Source organism: Catharus ustulatus, chromosome 3 (assembly GCF_009819885.2).
Source record: "Catharus ustulatus isolate bCatUst1 chromosome 3, bCatUst1.pri.v2, whole genome shotgun sequence".
NCBI lineage: Eukaryota > Metazoa > Chordata > Aves > Passeriformes > Turdidae > Catharus > Catharus ustulatus.
Window position 1 is genome coordinate 98,390,551 of NC_046223.1, and position 19,486 is coordinate 98,410,036.

Genomic DNA, 19,486 nt, shown 5'->3' on the forward strand with positions numbered 1-19,486 from the left:
AATCTTCATGGAGCAGCAGATAAATTCAATATGCGGCTAGAGGAAGGAGAAAGGCAGAAGATAGCTGGGTTTCTGTCTGCATGTGCTCCATGGTTCTGAATCTTGTTTCCTCACATGTTAAAGCAGGAGATTTAATTGGTTTGTGGATCTTGAAATATTTCTGATCACATGATATTTTCATTTTGGTTATCAGTTGTATTGTTGGTTGCATGCAAAATTCTAACCTCCACTGCTCTGGTATTACTCCTATTGCCTATGAACCTGTTGGTATTGAACCACAGCAAATATTGCTGTCCTTTATGTTAAGACCCAAATATCCACTGACAGACAACACACTTGTTGATTATTAGGTGCAAGAAGGTGACCCTGGCTTATTCTCTTGCTATGAGGACCCATGTTACTCTTTGTAACAAGACTTGTTTCAGTGCAGTATTTTCAATTTTCAAATGGAAAATAAAATAGAGAGCAGGGGAAAAGGAAAGCCTTTTGTAAGAATAGGAATTCTGCATTCATATTACCCTGGTGTTTAAATACTGCGAACACTGTAAAAAACAGAGTAGAAAGTTTGTTTTTAGCATGAAGAGATTTAGTGTGGCTGAGTGGACAAGAAAAATTAAGACAGTAAAAAAATGTGTGTAGTATTAACTGTGTCTTCTTTTTTTTTTTTGTTACGCAGCTTTCTGCGAGTATTTTGCATGACATACAGAAAATGCTGTTGTCTCAGGTTCAAATTCAGAATCAGGCCAACTCATGATTGCATTTTATTGTTATTCTTTTTTTATAGTAATAGTTGTAGTTTATGGTAACTTGTAGGCATAACAGCTACACATACAGCTACATAGTTTCCAATAGGCTGTCTCCATTCAGTCTACACTGGGGAAATTTCTTGATCTCATATCCTTTGCCTTTGATTACTGCCCTCTGCAAAGTTTGCAGGTAGCAGTTTGAAGATAACTTAACAACCCTTAGTACAATTGTAACCTGTGCCAAGGAAGCTTTGAAAATCATCTTCCATCATTCTCCCATTCAAAGTAGCTTTGCTAAATAATTTTGTTAGCTTCATTCTATTTTCATTCTATTTTATCCCTGCAAGCAGAAATTGGCTCCTAAGTAGAGTTCCAGTCACTGACAGGACATACTCTGCCAGAACCCTCTGTATTGTAAACTGTTGGAGAGAAGGAAGCTCCTGCCTTATTCACTGTAGGTCAGGGTTGTTCAGTATTACAAGCTGTGTGTTGCCCAAGCCATGCATCAGCCTCACTCACCCTCTTTCCAACAATCTGTGTAGGGCTGAAGAAAATGGATATTGCTATAGCAAAAGACAGAAATACCAGTGTACACAAATCTATTGCCGTAATCCAGCAATTGCAGTGCAGGCAATCTGCAGTGCATTCCAAGGATCCCCAGTTGCTCTGAGCAGCTTATGATTGAACAAAGCTGCTACATCTCTGTACCAGTAGTTCTGTTTTGCAGCTGCATTGGCTGTGCGCAGGTGTGGAGGAGGCATTAGGGCCAGTAGGCAGTCTCTCCTGACAGAAAACAAATCCTTTCCAACAGCTGCACCTCTGGCCCTATCCAGCTGATGGTGCTCCATCTCACAGACTTTTCTCCTGAAATCTGAATGTGCTCATCCTCTGGACTGGTATAACCAGCATAGGTGTATGGGCATGACTGCTAGTTTGCAGTTAGCTGAGCACTCAGCTCTGTAGTGGTGTAGTGGAGAACATGGGGAACAGGCCTTCACTGACCTGTGGGACACTGCCAGCATCTCACACTTCTTTTCTTGATGCAGATACTTTAAACAATAGCCTTGAACCTCTGGTCTTGGTGTAACTGGTCTAATGAGAGGTGAAGTTTTGTGTGAAGTCACACCTGTTCTGCCTGCTTCTGAACTATTCCATAAGAAATGGGGGATCTTACTTTCTCAAAGCTCTTTGTTTCTGGGTGCCTGGATGATATTTGGAAAGGACTTACCTGACTAACTCTGCATCTTGCTGTGGAGAGAGTAGGAGAGAATGCAGAAACAGTTTTATGCAACTATTTTTGCTTTGTTGGGATGATGATACCAGTTTTTCACCAATCTAATTGAATGAATATAAATGAAAGGTTTCAAAAGTTGCCTTTTTAAAAAAAGAATATTTTAAAGCTGAATTCATAAATGTTAAGAACATTGAGAGAAAGCAACATAAGCTAGTTTCCTGAGAAGTCCTATTTTAAAGTGTGTAGAACAGGATGAAAAATGCCACATGACCTTAAGTCTTGACTGCTAGAAACAAATTCTGCCATTCAAATCTTCTTAGTCCATTACTCTCAGTGGATGTTGTGGTGGTGGTTTTGGAACAGGTCCACCATGTGAATGTAACACTGAGCTGGATATCAGCATCCTTGCACAGCTAACCACAAAACTGAATATATTCTGTTAATTTTCTTTTCACTGGCAAATAGCCATTGTACTATCACAATCCCAGATATAATATTAGGTAAAATATTTGTTTTGGTAGCTTGAATAGTAGGTTAGCTAGATGCAAAAATCTGAAATATAATGGAACTGTAATGCTTGCCACACCTTAAGGAGAGCCTAAGACATTTAATAAAAAAGATGTATCTTTATTGCACAAAGAGCTTAATTCCTTTCATGCTTCTGTCTTAAATTCAACCTAAGTACTTATCTGGATGGCTTAGGTTTGCAGTGTGTTCGCAAACCATTCCAGTCTTTTTACATTTAGGTATGCACTCTATTTCAGTAGTGTATCAGCATTTCTTGAGTACTTAGAAATGGACACCTCTTTTGTCAGTCTGAACAAATAAGGAGCTCTGTTCTATTTTTTGGTCACTGTCTGTTTGAAGATGACAAGGTAAAAACTAATACTGTCTGCTGCATGTCTTCTCACATGCAGTGAGGGAATAACAAAATATTCATATAGAGTGCTTTGTTATTCCCATTATGAAACAGCATGTAAGATAAATTTCTGAAAAAATTACAAAGGAATGCAACATTCAATTGATAAAAATCCAATTTGCTGTAAAACTCTATGGAAAGTGGCTATTAATAAATACAGGAACTGTGTATCTAGTTACTCAGCTAGCTTTCCAGAGGAGCCACCAAATGCAGTGAATGTAGCAATGGGGAACAAAGCGACACGAACCCCCTTGTGCATTCAAAGGAAATCACTTTATTGTAGGAAACACTCCCCTTTTACATGTTCACCTTCCACCAGACATAACCAAAGCTTAACAGAAAAAGAACACCCATTGTCTGACTCAGCTGTAGCCTGCTATCCACACGTCCCATCACCCAGTCAGCTTCCCTTTCATATGCTGTCCATGTGTTCCTCCCCTAGCTGCCCTAACCCCCCCAGCCAGCTTCCAGCTGGCTTCTGACTGTCCAGGCTGTAGCTGTGCCTTCCTGCAGGGCTTTCTAGTAACCATAAGCCTTAACAGTTGCATCAAATATAAAACCGTATCCCACAAGTGAAGACATTTTAAGGAGTTCTTAGTGTTCAAGTATAGCACATAATCTCTTCCAGCCTTCATTCAGTATACTAAAAACCTTAGTTTGTAACTGACAAATTTAGATCAGTATTCCATTAACTTTTAGACAAGGTAGCAAAATTAAATGTGCACCTTTATTAAGAGTCATTCCTCAGAGAATCCCAGGTTTATTGAATGCTCAGATCTAGGTCCTTGTCATATCACACAACATATAAAATAGTAAAGATTCTGCTGTGGAAGCCCGAATGTAAAAAAAACATGAACAAAAACCTGCACATATTAATGTACTTGATATTGAGCCAGTGCTGGCAGATCAGCACAGAGAGGCAGCAACTGCTGCAGGCTCCAGGGCTGCTCTGCAGGTCTGTAACACTTCATACCCTGAACTGCTGCAGTATAGCATATTTGTGCATGGATCTGATTTTTTTTCCCACCTCTTCACTGAAGCGTATGAGAATACTCTACTAAACTGCTTGAATAATTAGAATAGTGAGGCAACTAATGATATTACAGTAAGTCATGATAATAAAGTCTGTCTAGGATCAAACTTTCTGGTTGGAGGAGCCTGTCTCTTTTATGTGAGCCCAGAAAGGGGAGTAAATATTATGGTAGCTTTTATTATGGTAGCAGTTAAATACCTTAGCTGAACTGTGGCATTTTTGCTGAAAAGAACATGATGTCTATTCTTCTTGTTCTTCTGCCAGAGAAAAGAAGTGATTGATTCTTTCTTCAGTACTTTATTTAGTATGTAGGTGAACACTGTAAAGGAGAGAAATACTAATTTGTTACAGCTCCTTAAGAAATAAAAATACATAGCCTTAGGATAAGTGGGAAGACTTAAAGTAATAAACCAGTGGTAGGGCTCTTCCATCTTAGGATATATATTTCATTTTGTTCCTTTTTTGCCAGCTTTTCTCCTCCTGAGAAAAAATGCCAGACTTTCTTGATATCCTTCTCCTTTGTAGCACTTGCTAGTGAAAATTGTGCATTTACCTCCATGTAGTAGGTTAACTCTGGCTGGGTTCCAGACACCCACCAAAGTCTCTCTCTCACTCCCCCCTGCACCTAGACAGGGGAGAGATGATACAAGAAAAAATTCATAGTTTGAGATAAGTACCAGGAGAGATCACTCATCAAATAGTCACAGGCAAAACATCCTCAAAATCTGAGGGTATTATTTGAGTTTATTATGAAAAAGAATCAGAGCAGGATAATGGGCAGTAAAAACTGATCTTACAACACCTTACCTCCCACCCCTCCCTCCTCAACTCTGCCTTCTCCCAGAGGGGAGCAGGGACAGGGGTGATGGGGGTTATGGTCAGTTCATCACGATTCTCCTGCTTGCTTGGGGGAGGAGTCCTTCCCCTGCTCCACTGTGGGGTTCCCCCAGAGAAGATCATTCTCCATTAACTTCTCCAATATGAGTCCATCCCATGTGACATTCTCTAGCACAGGATGCAATCTTTCAAGGACAGGCTGCTCCAGCCTGGGTCCCCCACAGGGTCACAAGTCCCACTGGCAAACCTGCCCCAGTGTGGGCTCCTCTCTCCCCTGGTCTGCAGGTCCCTGCCAGGACCCTGCTCCAGCACAGTGTTACCAGAGGTGTTACAGACGTGTTTCCACCATTTCTAATTGGCCCAGCCTTGGCCAGGGGCACGTCCATCCTGGAGCTGTCTGGCATTGGCTCTGCTGGACATGGAGGAAGCTTCTGGCAGCTGCTTACAGAAGCCACCCCTGTAACGCCTCCTCAAAGCCTGGCCATGCAAACCCAATACACTCCATTACTTACTCTCTCTTAGGTTTTGTGGGTTTAATTTTGGGTGCTTCTTCCCTCCACATTTTTAATTTTTTTACTTTTTAATTTTTCTCTGCTCTTCTGTGATTGTTTTACTGCCATTGCCCATGATTGTTTTAGGGCATACAGGTGCATGGTAAAGTGAGTACTCATAGGCAGTTCTGAAATGCTACTCAACTAAATGTTGGTACCATCATCTTGAATATGCTATTGATGGATGGAGCCTTTAATGCTAAATATTATACAGATTTGTATGGAGATTCTTTCTTTTCCTCTGAAAGGGAAGAAGAATATATCAAGGAAAAATGAAAGATTATTAAATACAATATGCTGTGTTTCCTTATCTTGTATGTCACTTATGTGTGTGTGTGTTTCTAGTTCCAAATTGTAAATTGGTTTACTATTTGCATGAAATTTAGATGTATAATTCAGTAATCTCAAGGAAAAAATTTGTTACAGTATTTTGTTTGACATATATCTAGAAGTCATAATGGTATACCACATTCACTAATAATCAGAAATGTTATCATTTGTAAATAACCTTCACACTTTGTTTAGTAGAAAACCATATGTGCTTTCATAGAGAACTTCAGCAAAAGCTTTAGAGATGGTGTTACATGTTCTTCTGACAGAAGAACTTGTATATATGCAGAAAAACACCTAAGTAAAAGTAAAATTATTAAATTATTTAAATGTGTTCTCTACCTAACATGCTTTTCCTTTTCCCTCTGACTCTGGCATTTTTCTTATATTAAATGCATTCCTATAGTAATACATAAATTCTATTAAATTGAAATGCCTCCAGCAGTTATGTTACAAGCAGTATAAACTTCCATTGTGGTTATGTATCTGTTAGTTCAAATGTATTTAAAAGGTTTTTATACTTCCTTTTTTTATCCCTTTTCTTTTAATGGCAGTAATTTTGTATACTTGAAGTTACTTACAGTGAAATGCTTATTTTAAAAGCCAAGTAAATGGAAAGCCCTTAATTATTTTGAGCTGTTTGCAGCGTATTCTCTGGTGATCTTCTGCCAACTTTTTGTGTCACCATGCTTGTCAGTATACAGTAGAAGTTCTCTCTCCCGGCTACAGTGTAATTTAATGGCAGAAGTGAATGTTGTGTGAAGTCCTGATTAGCATGTATCTCCTTGTGGGGGGTGAGTGAGTAATAAAATACCAGCTCTAGTCTCCCTTAATGCTGCCCAGCCAGAGAAGTAGCCAACACCACCAAGAGCCAGGCATCTGCTATCTCCATCCAGAGGACCCCCATTCCCAGTCCTGCTTCCACAGGGGTCAATGCTCTGACCCTTGTCTTCAAAGAACCTAAAGCTATTCCTGAGATTTATTGATCATTTCATCTTTCACCTGCAAGACTTTTGTGAGCTCTTTAGTATTCCAGAATGAAAAAGTCCTGTGAATACAGGAACTGGCTACCAAAGTCAAAATCCCAGTTGCTTTGTGGCCTCTTTTCCCACTTGGTGAAAGATTACTTTTATGGAGAAATCAGGAGTGGAACTGAACAACCATTCCTTGTAATTTCAAGCCCGGCATTTCAGTGAAACCTTAAGAATCTTGGATTTGCTAATAAGATGTGCAAGTAGCTTGTAGCCTTACTATAGACATGTTGGACTTTCTTTTTGGTTTAAATAAGTTGATTTGGATCAGATCTGTCCTGCTTTCTTTTTACTCTTAACTGGTGTGTAAGAAAATGTCCCACCTTCTCATAATTTATTTTGCATATCCTTGGGAAAAAATCAAAACAACACTGAGCTGGGCATAAACCCCTTTATTTTTAAGATTTCTGTAGACCATAGGACATTGGTTTCGGTAGTGGTTTGGTTTTGATTTTTGTAAAGCACTTTTTCATATAGTAAACAGCCATCCAGGAGTCTTTATAAAACATAAACATTACTTTTCAAGGAGGCATTTTTGGTGACCTGTACTCCACAGAAGATATTCAGGTTGATACATATGCACAATAATTTGTTCTTCGTGTATAGCATGTGATCCAGCCATGAGAGTAACAGTAGTATAGTGTAAAAGCAGTTGGATAGTTTGTACAGATAGGAATAGTAGCAATCATGTAATATATATATTTCTTACAGAAGTATACCTATCTCTTTAATTCATGTTACCTGGTTAACTAGCCTACATTGCCTAGCCAGCTGTAAAAATTCGTGTGTTCTCAAGGTGGAAAAGAAAAGGCCAAATGAAGCTGTAGTCCATGACTCCAGCAGAACATTTGCATGTATAATGAGATTTTTTTTTTCACCTTGTGTTTGGTAATTAATTAAAATTAGGGAAACTGTTACTGCTTAAGGAAATTGAAAAATTATTCTTGGGCCTATGTTCCTTGCATTTAAATTCAGAAACTTTATGTGTCTGACTTACAGTATTGGGGGCACACTTGTGCCTAGTTTCTACAGGAAGGCTCTTATTTGTCCTATGCAAGTAAAACGAAGAAACTTTCTTTTACATTCTCTTGTTTAAGTAAAATTTTGTGTGATGTATATCATCACGCTCTGAAGATAAAAAGATGATGTTCCCCTAGTGTCAGAAAGTTTTCTGTGATGTAGTAGCTGTTTTGGGGAAAAGTGAAATATGACAGTCACTTAAGAGTTGAACTTGATGATCCTTGTGGATTCCTTCCAAGTCAGGGGATTCTGTCATTCTGTGATGTCATTTAGCCTAGAGAGAGACTTCTTAGACCCGGATTTATCCCTCTTCTCTCTTATTTCTTACCTGCTGCTCAGTATTTCATTCAGGAAGAAGAACATCCTGCCTAAAAGTCAACATATATGGTTGAAGTTAGATGCTCCTGGCAGGACAGGCTCTCTTTGGGAGAACCTTTCTATTCCTATCCCAAAGAAAGGATTTTACACCAACCAGGAAATTGACTTGCATCCCAACTGGATTAACAGTGGTACACACCAGCTAGCTCATGAAAGTGAGAGATTCCTTTTGTAATGAACATCTAAGTGCATCAAAGACAAAAGACATATGCATATCCATAACATATTCTGGGTAGTCCATGATTGACAGTGATTGATACCTAAGGTTCCGTGATGTTGAAAAGAAAAACTAAACCAACTTTGTAGAGGTGATAGGCAGTGTACCAAGCAAAGATGAAAAGCATTCACATCACACTAATCTGGATTGGGGGCTACAGAGTGTGATGCAAAAAATTCCATTCTGCATGCAGATGACAGATCCTGAAATTTGTATGAAATACAAAGTCAACTGAAGACAGATGAACACATTTCCCTGTATCCTATCAGGATTATTTCACAGATCATGTCATATACCTGAAGAAGAGTAACAATGTCTCTCTTATTTTCAAGATATGATACTATTCTTCAGTGAGATATAGAGCAACTTTTATTTTTCAACAACGTAAATGGGAACTAAAAACAACTTGACACTTTTTTACTAAGCTGAACAGACAACTTGTTTATGTTCCTGTTGTCATTTTAAGTGTTTTTACTTTTGGGAAGCAGCACGAGAAATCCTGGAAATTACAGACAGTGATCCTTATTATCCTGGTAACATTTTACTGTGCCCAGAAATAAGTGGCCTAATAGTGTAAAGATGATGTACAATGGATTCAATACCTAGGAAAGTAGAGTAAGCATGCTACGTGATCTCTTGTTGAGAACATGTGGCAAAATTATTTCAGTCACTTTCCAAACATTTATTTTTGTAATGGATGCTTTGGATGTAATGGATGTAATGGATGGTTTTGTGGGGTTTTTTAAAATTTATTATTATGAATAATCAGATATTTATGTTGTATATCATATTTCAGTCTTTGAAAATCAGTAGCTGCTTAGTATAGAAACCAGGATGGTGCCCTTAGGAGATGAGGAGACACTCACTGAGAGGGAATAACTATAGAATGTGAGGCACACACAGGTGTGGAGGAATGATGGCCTAGGAGTAAACACTCTGCACAGCAGAGACCAGTCTGCTGAGAACAGTGAGAACCCAGGCTTCAGAGGGACGGTCTCTGGAGACCCAGAGAGCACTGTGCAGACTTCTGCAACTCTGGAAGTGTGTGGTGTGCTGAACTGAGAACAAGCCTAAGAAAAGAGGATAGATTTACGAGGATGCAGTGGGCAAGGTGGAGATAAAATTATGTATGTATAGTTTTGTTTCAATTTTCCTCATTTTAAGTTTTCTCCATCCCCAGAAAAGAAATCAGTTCTAGCATCTGTTCTAATAAAATCTAGCTTTCCTATTAAAAAGCTGGTTTAGAATGTTCACTATGGAAAAAAAAATGAGCAATGTGACTGCACAACTCTGAGTAGGGCAGGGCAGGGCAGGGCCTGCTGCAGCACAACATGCAGTCAAGAGCAAACCTGCATACCAGGGAGGATTGTGGCACCAGGTTCACCTCTATTCAAAGTGATAGATTACCAAATTTCAGCTGCTGTGGATTTTTCCCTGGGGTGTTGCTTATTTTTCTAGCATACCTGCCTCTATGTTTATATGTATGATTAATTCAACATAGAGCACTTGGTTGTTAAGAAATTACTTACTGCTTCAATACATAATTAATTTAGAATGTGATTAATGAAAGTAAGCTTAATCCATGTCCTAAAACCGTCCTTGTTTTTACACAGCTGTAACTGTGTAAGTAAATTTTATCCAAATCTAGTTTAAGATCTGAAGATAAATGGATGAAGGAAATAGTTTAAAATAAAACACATGGAAGTTCTGCATTCTTTCAGACTTTACTTTTCCAGAGTGTTTTGAAATAGGGTTTACTGGAAGAACCATGTGATAAGTTACGGTTGTGGCAGCTCTTTCATGTATGGGGTTAAATATAATTGTGCATCAGATGCTTTGTAAAAAGTTAAGAAATATTGCAAAATATTGTAAAAAGTAGAATGGAGGTGTAAACTGAAATATTGAAGTGATAACTGACATAAGTTGGGAAATTGTTGCTGAGTATCTTCATTTTGCTGTGTCAGTGTCTGTGTACTTTCATGTAGCTCTTCTGTGCTAAAGATTGTACTTTAGATCTGTTCTTAGATGCTCTTTCATCACAGGGGAAAACTACATATCTGTTTTCCAGTAGATAACCTGTTTTTCCAGTATTTCCCATTTTCTAGTCTGTGTTCCTATACTTTTAGTAACACCTAAACATTTTGTGCCATTTGAGCTGGTATATTTGGAAAGAACATTTTAAATGCTGCACAGAATTTTAAGATTGCAGTGTTTCTTATCATTTTTGGTGTTATTCTGAGCAAAGGGAGAGCTTTGTATTCTTTAAATTAACCCACGGTTGACAACCATCTCTGGGAAAAAAGGCTTTGAAGAAAACTCTTAACATGTGTTTGTGTCCTGAAAATTAAAAGAAAGAGCAAATATTTAAAATGGAAATGTGATAGGTGTTTAAAATGTTTCCAGGTTTTTTTAATATAAATGTTACAAATTTACCCCTCCCATTCATAGTGGTGCTATCTGTTCTAATACAGATATGTAATCTTATTTAGCCAAAGACTAAGAAGATTTCTCTATTTAGTAGCAATTAGTCTTTGTGTCTACTTAAGATTCTCGAGCATTTCTGATTAAGTAGCCTTCAGAACAGTTACTGGTTGTCATTGAATCTCTCATTTTTCTTGTATGTGAGTGTGCTCATCTTTGTGATTTTACTCTATTTTCCTTACTGAGTCAATATAATTCTTTCTGATTTTGAGGACCACAATTTAGCCCATTTTGGAAGCTGTCTGATGCCTCTAAATAATGGTGACTGAGTCTGGTTGTTTGCACATCACCCCAAAATGCCAAAATGACCGAAGACAGTGAGTTTGAAATTTAAAACAGTAAAGGATCACTAAAGGTCAAAATATTTGCTTTTGTTTAAAAATTAAGTCATTGAATGGTACAGAACTTGTATCAGAAATACTTCTGTTTAAGAAATATCGGGGGCTTCATCAAGTATAGCTTTCTATGTAAAGTGACAGAAGGCCCAAAACATTACTGCTAAAATTAATTTATGCATTTAAATAGTTTTCTATGTCTCCTGGATGCCTTAGGTCAGTGTGTGTGGACTGTGGTACACACCAAAAAGCAAAGCAAGCTTAGAGTCTGTTTCATCGTGTATCCAGCTGGGATTGGGAACACTCACTACTGAAAGATCAGAGAAGCAGCAGAGAGTGCAATAATGCGTTTTTCGGTTTCTCCATTAGCGTCTCATCAGGATATTGTGAAAATTTCAGATTTTAGATATAGTCGATATAATAACCAAGACATTGGCTAGTGGAGCTGAGAGAGGAAATGAGACCCTTGACTTTATCCTACTTCGTTTGGTTCACAAGAGGCACATCACAACAGCAACCATTGGGTTCAACATGCTGAAAAAACAACAGGAAACAAAGAACAATCCACAACAATTCAAGAAGGAACACTATACAGAAATAAAATCTTTACTAAAAAGAACCTAAAAAAGGTCAGCTAAGAGAAGGAAGTTGTACCAGGTGGTATGGAAGCCACTTAAGGACACCATATGTGATATTCAAGGCCAGCGCCCACCACCTGTCATGAAAGGCTTGAGAAAAAGCAAGAGAAAGACAGCAGAGCCAGACAACAGAGTAAAGGAAGTTGCTAGAAAGAAGTAGGTGTCTTTTAAAAAGCTGAATTCACACCCAAATGATGTATTAAATATATTTAAATGTAAGAACATGGTAAGAGGCGAAGGAGTGTTTGAGCAAATGTTCTATGGAGTTAAAACTGAATAGGTCTAACTTTTGATGCACCAGGAGCAATGTAATGTGTCTGCCACTCTTTTGAGCCAATAATCTTGGTGTAGAATGAGTATTTAGAGAGGCCTGTTTCATAGAAGTTAAATAAATCCTTTGCATTGATGTTAGCTGTGGAAAAAATACTGTGGAGAATCCCATGATGCAGCACTTCTTCCTGGTTTTTTCTGAAAGGATATTTGGAATTGAAGTGATTTAATAGTCGTGCAACAGAATAGATTTATAAAATAAAATTACAAGTACCAGATTTTATTCACCTCAACTTTCTAAAAGAATTTAAGGAAAAAAAATGCCCCATATTACTGACAATGATGCATAGCTACTTGCTTTTCAATTGCCTTGTGTCTGAGACTTTGAGGTTAGATAGGTCGAAGGCAGTTTTTTAAAACAGTTCTTAATTCATCCAGGGAGCTGCAAGCCTGTTATCCTGTTGTTTGTTTTAGGCATTTCAGCAAAATAATATTTGTGCATGGTTGATAACGTGTGATCTGAATGGGACAGATAAACTGAAGATTTGCAAAGGGGAAGTATACAAGCATCTTGGCATTTTTGAAGACATAGGAAATACATGGATAATGATCAAGCTACAGCTGATGTGTTTTTCTTGAATTTCCACCAAGCTTTTGATATAGCCCCTCTCCAAAGAGGGCACGTAGACATGACATGAAAGATGAAGCAGTTCTCAAAACAGAGGTCACAACTGGAGGCTTGTGTTCAATAGATGGTCAGGTAAGAAGAATAAAGTGATATCAGAAGGTTTCCTGATGGCTACATGGGTATTGACTGCACTAAAGAATTGAGTGCAGTGTAATCCTAGATTGAGTGATTTGTCAAAAACATCTTAGACAGTTGACAAGTGATGTACTTAGAAAAAAATAACCAGTCAAAATCACCTGCAAAATGGTGAGCTCGGAACTGACTGTTACCAAGCAGGAGTAGGATTTTATAATACAACAAATAGCAATGAAAACAACATTTTAGGACTCAGCAGCAATCAAAAAGCAAAATTATGGCAATTATTAGGGTAAAAAGTGCAGAAGAACTACCTCTGTGTAAATCCAGAGTTCATGTTTTCTTGATCGTGGTGTATGGCTCCTGTTTGATAGAGGATATAGAAGTAGGTGGTTGTTTGATGTGACCAAGTACAGTTCGTCCTATGGCAGGAATTTGACTTAACTTTTGAGTAAGAGAAATTCATCTGTATATACAGTCAGGTGAACATTTGTGATTGAAGACTTGTGCAGAAAGTGGTATCTGACTTTAACTGACTGTTGTCATTAGCATTAATTGGATTTGCTTAAAAGTCCAGGAGGTAATACTCCTTTGTGGTAGGCAGCACTTATGCAACGTTTGCCAGTTTTATGTGAATTCTTCATTTGTCAGCACACAAACATAGTATGAATGAAAAAATAAAAATCAGTCCCTATCCTAAACAGTTTCAGTCTTTTGCAGTTTTTTACATTACAAGTGTTGCACCTTAATAGAAGTTTTAAAGTTTTTAAATGGGTTTTCCTTCTCTGATTTCACATTATTTGAGGCAGTTTACCCAAAAAAGAGTGAAAAAATAGTAATGTCATTTTGTGTGCCTGAGTTGTTACCAGCATTGCTTTTATTCTAATGAACCTTTCCATTTTATTGCATCCACCAGCCACAGCTTTTCACTCTCGGTCAAATTGCAGCTACAAATATCTTTAATTGGCACTAAAAATAACATTTGGTTTTTCCCTTATAAGATCCTGAACCAAAATTAAACTCCTCTGCTTTGGCTGCATAGTACACCATGGAAGATTTATCCAGTATCAAGGAGAAGAAAACTGGCTGAAAAATAAGGAGGGCATATGTCCTTTTCATCTGAGAAAAGAAACCAACCCAAAGCCAAAAAAACAACAGAAATACAGAATTATCATGAGCAACATCCAGACAACCAACTGTAGGATTTGGACAAGGGAGCCAGCTGCCATACCTGAGTCATGATGAGCACATTATATGGATTCCTAAAGCTCAGTGGTATTTTTTGATTCTGTTTTCCTCAGTATGCTTTACATCTTTTTTTCTCTCTCTTTTTCTTTCCTCTGTTCTAAAAGTAGTTTGTTCTAATAATATTCAGGGACCTGATTTTTAAAATCCCTGTCATTCAAAAATCCCAGCTTATTCTCATAGCCAAACTTCATTTTGCATATTGTGGAACTTTGTATCCCTTAGACTTGCAGACACCTAAGTAATCAACCTCCCATTTTTCATTGCCTTATAGGATGCTGTTTCACAATGTTTCCATCTGGCATTGTCTGAAGGAACTGAAATAGTAAAGATGAACTTGAGAAAGCAAGCTTATATTTTCAATCATGGAGTTGCCAGCAGTGTGTTTGTGCTGATGGTTGATCTGGAGAGGAGGAAGTTAGCTGTTGCTCTTAGCCTGTGTTAAGCTTCATATTTGATCTCTTTGTGTCTCCATTTGCTCTGATGATGAATACAAAATATCTTCCTGATATAACAGAACTCACTGAAAGTTAGCTTGTTGGGAATCTTCCTGTCAATATTTTTTTTCTATTTTTCATTGTTTTCTGTTTTTCCTTGAAGATAGAAACTGGCTGCACTGACTTTTCATTATCACAGTTCAGTAAGCTGTATGTATTAACTGAGTCCTCTTATTTCATTTAAAGTCTTTTTTATATATTTCTACCTCGATTCTGTTAAAGAAACATGCAGTTAGAATGGAGAAAACACTGAAATATTTCAGATAAGATAAGATAGGCTGTTAGAAAATTATTTTTTCTTTTAGTGCTACTTACATTCTGAGGCTGCTCATTCCTATTTCCATATCATACTGTCAGTCAGTGACTGTGCACATGCATGGTAAACTGCATCCAAAAGGAATCTGTGCAAAAAAAATGAACTCAGCATTCCTGAGGAAGAGGTTCTTATAAAGGCTGAAAGAAACGGCTCTGAAATTATGACTGTGACTGGAAAATGTATATGGATGTTCCATCTGGAAGACACTTTGCTCAGTCTAAAAGAGCACCAAGTGTAGACTAAACAGGTTAGAGTCAATTACTCCTGAATAATTGGAGTATGTGATCAATTAAGCATCTTGTGGAGCAGAGATAGGTCTTAGGAGGGAGAGAGGTGACAGACCAATATGGAGCAGGAGAAGAATCATCAGCTCTTGAGGAGTTAGAGCAAGCTGTTGCTATAGTTGTGGCTAGAGTTAGTGTTGTTCCTGTCATTGTTGCTTAAATACTAACTCAACATATTGAAAATGTTTGCATAGTGTATGTTCCCTGCATTTTTAAAATTACTTAGCTTTGGCATAACAACAAATCTTTTCTGTCAGTGGGAAAAATTATTAGAACCAAATTTGCATCTATTGAAATTTTATCAGGCCTCCCTACGGGCTTGAAATGTAGAGAATCATTCAAAAGTTGGGTCTTGTTTGGGGCTTTTTATAAACCAGTGGATTTTGTTAATTAGTAAAAATCATCTGATGAGCAGATTCATGTTAAGAAACACCTTCCTGTGGACCAATATCTTCTGTAACAGAGACTGATTCTTCTAAGGCGTGGCAAGCATCTTGTCAGAACTCATCATTTTGATTTTCTTTGTGGTTAATGGAAGGGGAGAGAAGAGATGAAGTCCTTCGGGTTGCATTTCCATTCCTGCTGGTTTAGAATGAGATAAACTGCTTTCTGAAGAAGAAAGTGTCTTTTGGGTTATCAGAGGGAGCATAGGTCTAAGTATGCACTAAGTATTTTCAGGCAGCTAAAGCTGTGGGAGGCAGATTCCACTGAATATGTCATTTGTTAAGGTCATTGTGTGGGCTGTGACATAAACTTTGTGGTGTATGTTTCTTGTATAACTTTCATTTATATTTTAGCATGGCTGTTGTAATCAGGTAGCCTTGCTGGCTTTATGAATAGGCAGTTCTCTTGGCTCCTCTGCGTGCCATATGCATGGGAAATCTATAGCAAACCGTACCATTGGTGAAAAAAACATTTTACTTTCTTCTATTAGCTTGTTATCCACTTCAAATCAATTGCATGTCATCTTGAGGCAGAAATTAAGTCTATTTTGTTACTCCTTCAAGTCAAATCATATAAATCTTTTTGGAGTTTCTTTCTCTGCTGATTTCTTTGAGAGTCCTCCTTTTGCTTGCCAAAATCTTCATGTTCTGGAATTATGCTAAGAAACACAGCATTACAAGCTTGAACAGTACAATAGCTTTATATAATAGCTTTGGAATATTTTTTCTGTTATTTTCCATCTCTTTTCTTAAGTATGCAAACAAGGTGTTAGCTGTTATGATCACTGATACCAGCCCAGCAAATGTTTTCATTGAGCTTTCCATGCTGATGCACAGGGATAGATAGTTTTTGTTTTTCCTGAGCTGATAACAGCTCACTTTGCCCCCACCGGTGGAACAGTAGATACTACACAGTACTAGAGTACAGGGCAAAGAGTGATCAAAACTGATAAAGGACTGCCACTCTAGCTCCTCAGGAGAACTAGGTGGAGTCTTGTGTTTGTTTCCTGTGTTAGAGGAAAGTCAACATAGTTCTGGTTTCCTTTCAGTCAGGCATTTATCTTAATACCCACACATGGGAAGACTACAGTCATTCTGCCTTTTGACAGCTTCACCATGGTGTCTTCAGGCCTTCTGCTATCCTGAGCTACTTAGGGTAAGGAAACTTTGGGATTTTACTCAAAACATTGGTTATCTTAAGCCCCATCTTGACTTCTGCCCTGTTTTTGGTCAAGTAATTTCAAAGCAAAGAAGGGTGCTTGGCTGCACACCATGCTGTAGTTTCACTGAGATTTGGGGGTCTCGGATGCTTAAAGAGCAAGTTAGGCCGCTTTGCTGAGAGCATAGATTAAAGGAGTGTTATTAACAAACAGTGCTATTCAGGTTAGCAGAGGGCTGAGGAATTTTGCAAAACAATGTATATATATTTGCAGTGAAATTCACCTATTTTAACACAAATACTTCCATGAAAATCCAAATAAGATCACAAGATGAAACACTGATGTTTTGTTTATAGCATCTTTCACCATTCGGATCTGCCTTCAGTTCTGATATTTTATTCCTTCAGGATGACACAGACGTTATTTTTCCCACATCCCATATGTCCAAATCACATATAAAGATACTTAGCTCAAATACCATGGGTGTGAAACATTCCACACTGTGGGTCCAGGGTGACGTTTGGTGTGTCTTTAATGTGCTGTGGTGTTCAGTTACAATACAGCAAATTTATTTTTATGCAGCCTTCTTCATTGAAAGTATGGAAAATTGCTTTGCAGTGAGTCATCTGACAGCTAAAGAACTAAAAGTCTGTAGTGATATTTAAAGAGAAAGTGGCTCAGAGCTGACAGAGTTCAAGACAGAAAAAGAAACAGAAATTAAAGAGAGGGCCTCCAACCATGGAGAAAATAGCGACAAAGACTGGTTAGGGGGAGGAGTGATGAGAAAGGCAAACATGCTGAGAATGTCTGAGACAGTTCAGGAGATTATGCATATCATTCTAAAACAAGTATTAGGCTTCAGATATCTCTCCTGTATCACACTAACCTTAGCCAAGTAAGGTTGCTTTGACCCTAAGAGAATGCTGTAAATACAGATAAATAAGAGTACTAGGCTCAGGCCACTGTAAGGAATTTAGAAGTATGCAGGTAGGGATTGAGAGAAGGATTAAAGTCTTAACTTTCTCAAGCAAATATTAGAATGTGGTGTTTTCACCTTGGCTGAATGCCAGGCACCCACCAATGCCATTCTATTACTGTCCTCCTCAGCTGGACAGGAGATAGAAAATATTACTAAATGTTCACAAGATAAGGTCAGGGAGAGATCACTCACATATTATTGTTGTGGTCAAAACAGACTCAACTTGGGGAAACTAATTGAATTTATTAACAATTAAAATTAGAGCAGAATAGTGAAAAGTAAAATCATATCTTAAAAGCACCTTTCTGTTCTCCTCCCCTATCCCCCCATCTTCCCAGGCTTAACTTTATTCCCAGTTCTCTATCTCCTCTCCACCAGCAGCACACTGAGATGGGGAATGAGGGTTACAGGCTCTTCATCTCCTCAGGGAAAGGAGTCCTTCCCACAGACTGCAGCTCTTCATGAACTACTCCAGCACTGGTCCTTTTCCACAGCATGCAGTGCTTCAGGAACAGTTTCCTCCAGTGTGGGTCCCCCATGGGGTCAGATGCCTGCCAGCAAACCTGCTCCAATGTGGGCTCCTGTCTCCACAGGGCCTCAGATCCTGCCAGGAGCCTGCTCCAGCATGAGCTTCCAGTGAGGTCACAGCCTCCCTCAGACTTGCACTTGCTCAAGTGGAGGGGCCTTCACAAGAGGAACTCTGTGCCACCATGAACCTGCAGGGGCTGCAGGGGCACGGCTGCTTCACCTTGGTCTTCCCCACAGATCAGATTGCAGGGGAATCTGCTCTGGCATCTGGAGCTCTTCCTTCTCCATTGACCTCAGAGTCTGCAGAGTTGTTTGTCTTACCTGTTCCCACTTTGCTCTTCTCTAGTTGCAATTGCTTCTGCACAATAACTTTTTCCCCTTCTTAATGATATTATTTATATATATATATGTGTATATATATATATATTTATGTATGATTTATATATATGTATATATGGATTGCTTTGTTATCCCAGAGGCATTACCACCATCACTGATGACTCAACCTTGGCCAGCAGCAGGTCCATCTTGGAGCTCTGCTGGACATAGGGGAAGCTTCTGGCAACTTTTCACTGAAGTCACCTCTGTAGCCCTTGTGACCAAAATCTTGTCATACAAAGTCAGTACAAAACTGGCATTCTGCAATCAGTGTTGTTTAAATGTGTGAGGATTTTGTTAGGCCATGAATAAGGGAATTCCAGTTAGTTAGATAGCAATTACTATAGACATGAATATGGACTTCAGCAGCTGTGCACTCAGAGGGATGATGGGTTTTGGTTTTTAGTCAAATCTTCCTTGGCTAGTGCTAGAGGAGCTAATCGTCAGAAGTGAATGTGTGGGAGGAGCAATCAGTTCACGGTCAAAAATTACTTTAAAACTTGGGCTTTGTGTACAGGGATAAGATCTGTGTAAAGAAGTGCAAAAGTTGTCTTGAAGAGCAAGAGGGACTTAATTCCTGTGACATCTGGGGCTTTTGAAGAATTAGGTAGTAAGGAAATTATGATGTAGCAAAGGAACACCAGAAGCAAGGCAGGCTGTTAAAGAGATTAGAGATTACTTACCAAGGTCACTGTTGCCTTGCGTGCTTTTCCTATAAAGATGATGTCCAAAACTGAACTAGCAGTACGATACCCCAAAAGAGGAGAATGTTGAAAGAGGATAAAATAAATGAGTCAGAAAGAGATGCCTGGTGTTTTTAAACATGTCATGAATGGATATATCATCTTTCATTGTAAATTATGTACATTCTAC

The 19,486-nt window shown here is 38.4% G+C and overlaps 1 protein-coding gene across 1 annotated transcript in view; it reads left to right on the top strand.

Annotated features, from left to right (window-relative positions):
• The window catches only part of ERICH1 (glutamate rich 1), a 67,507-nt gene that overhangs the window by 38,272 nt on the left and 9,749 nt on the right, over positions 1 to 19,486 (top strand). The window lies entirely within an intron of this gene.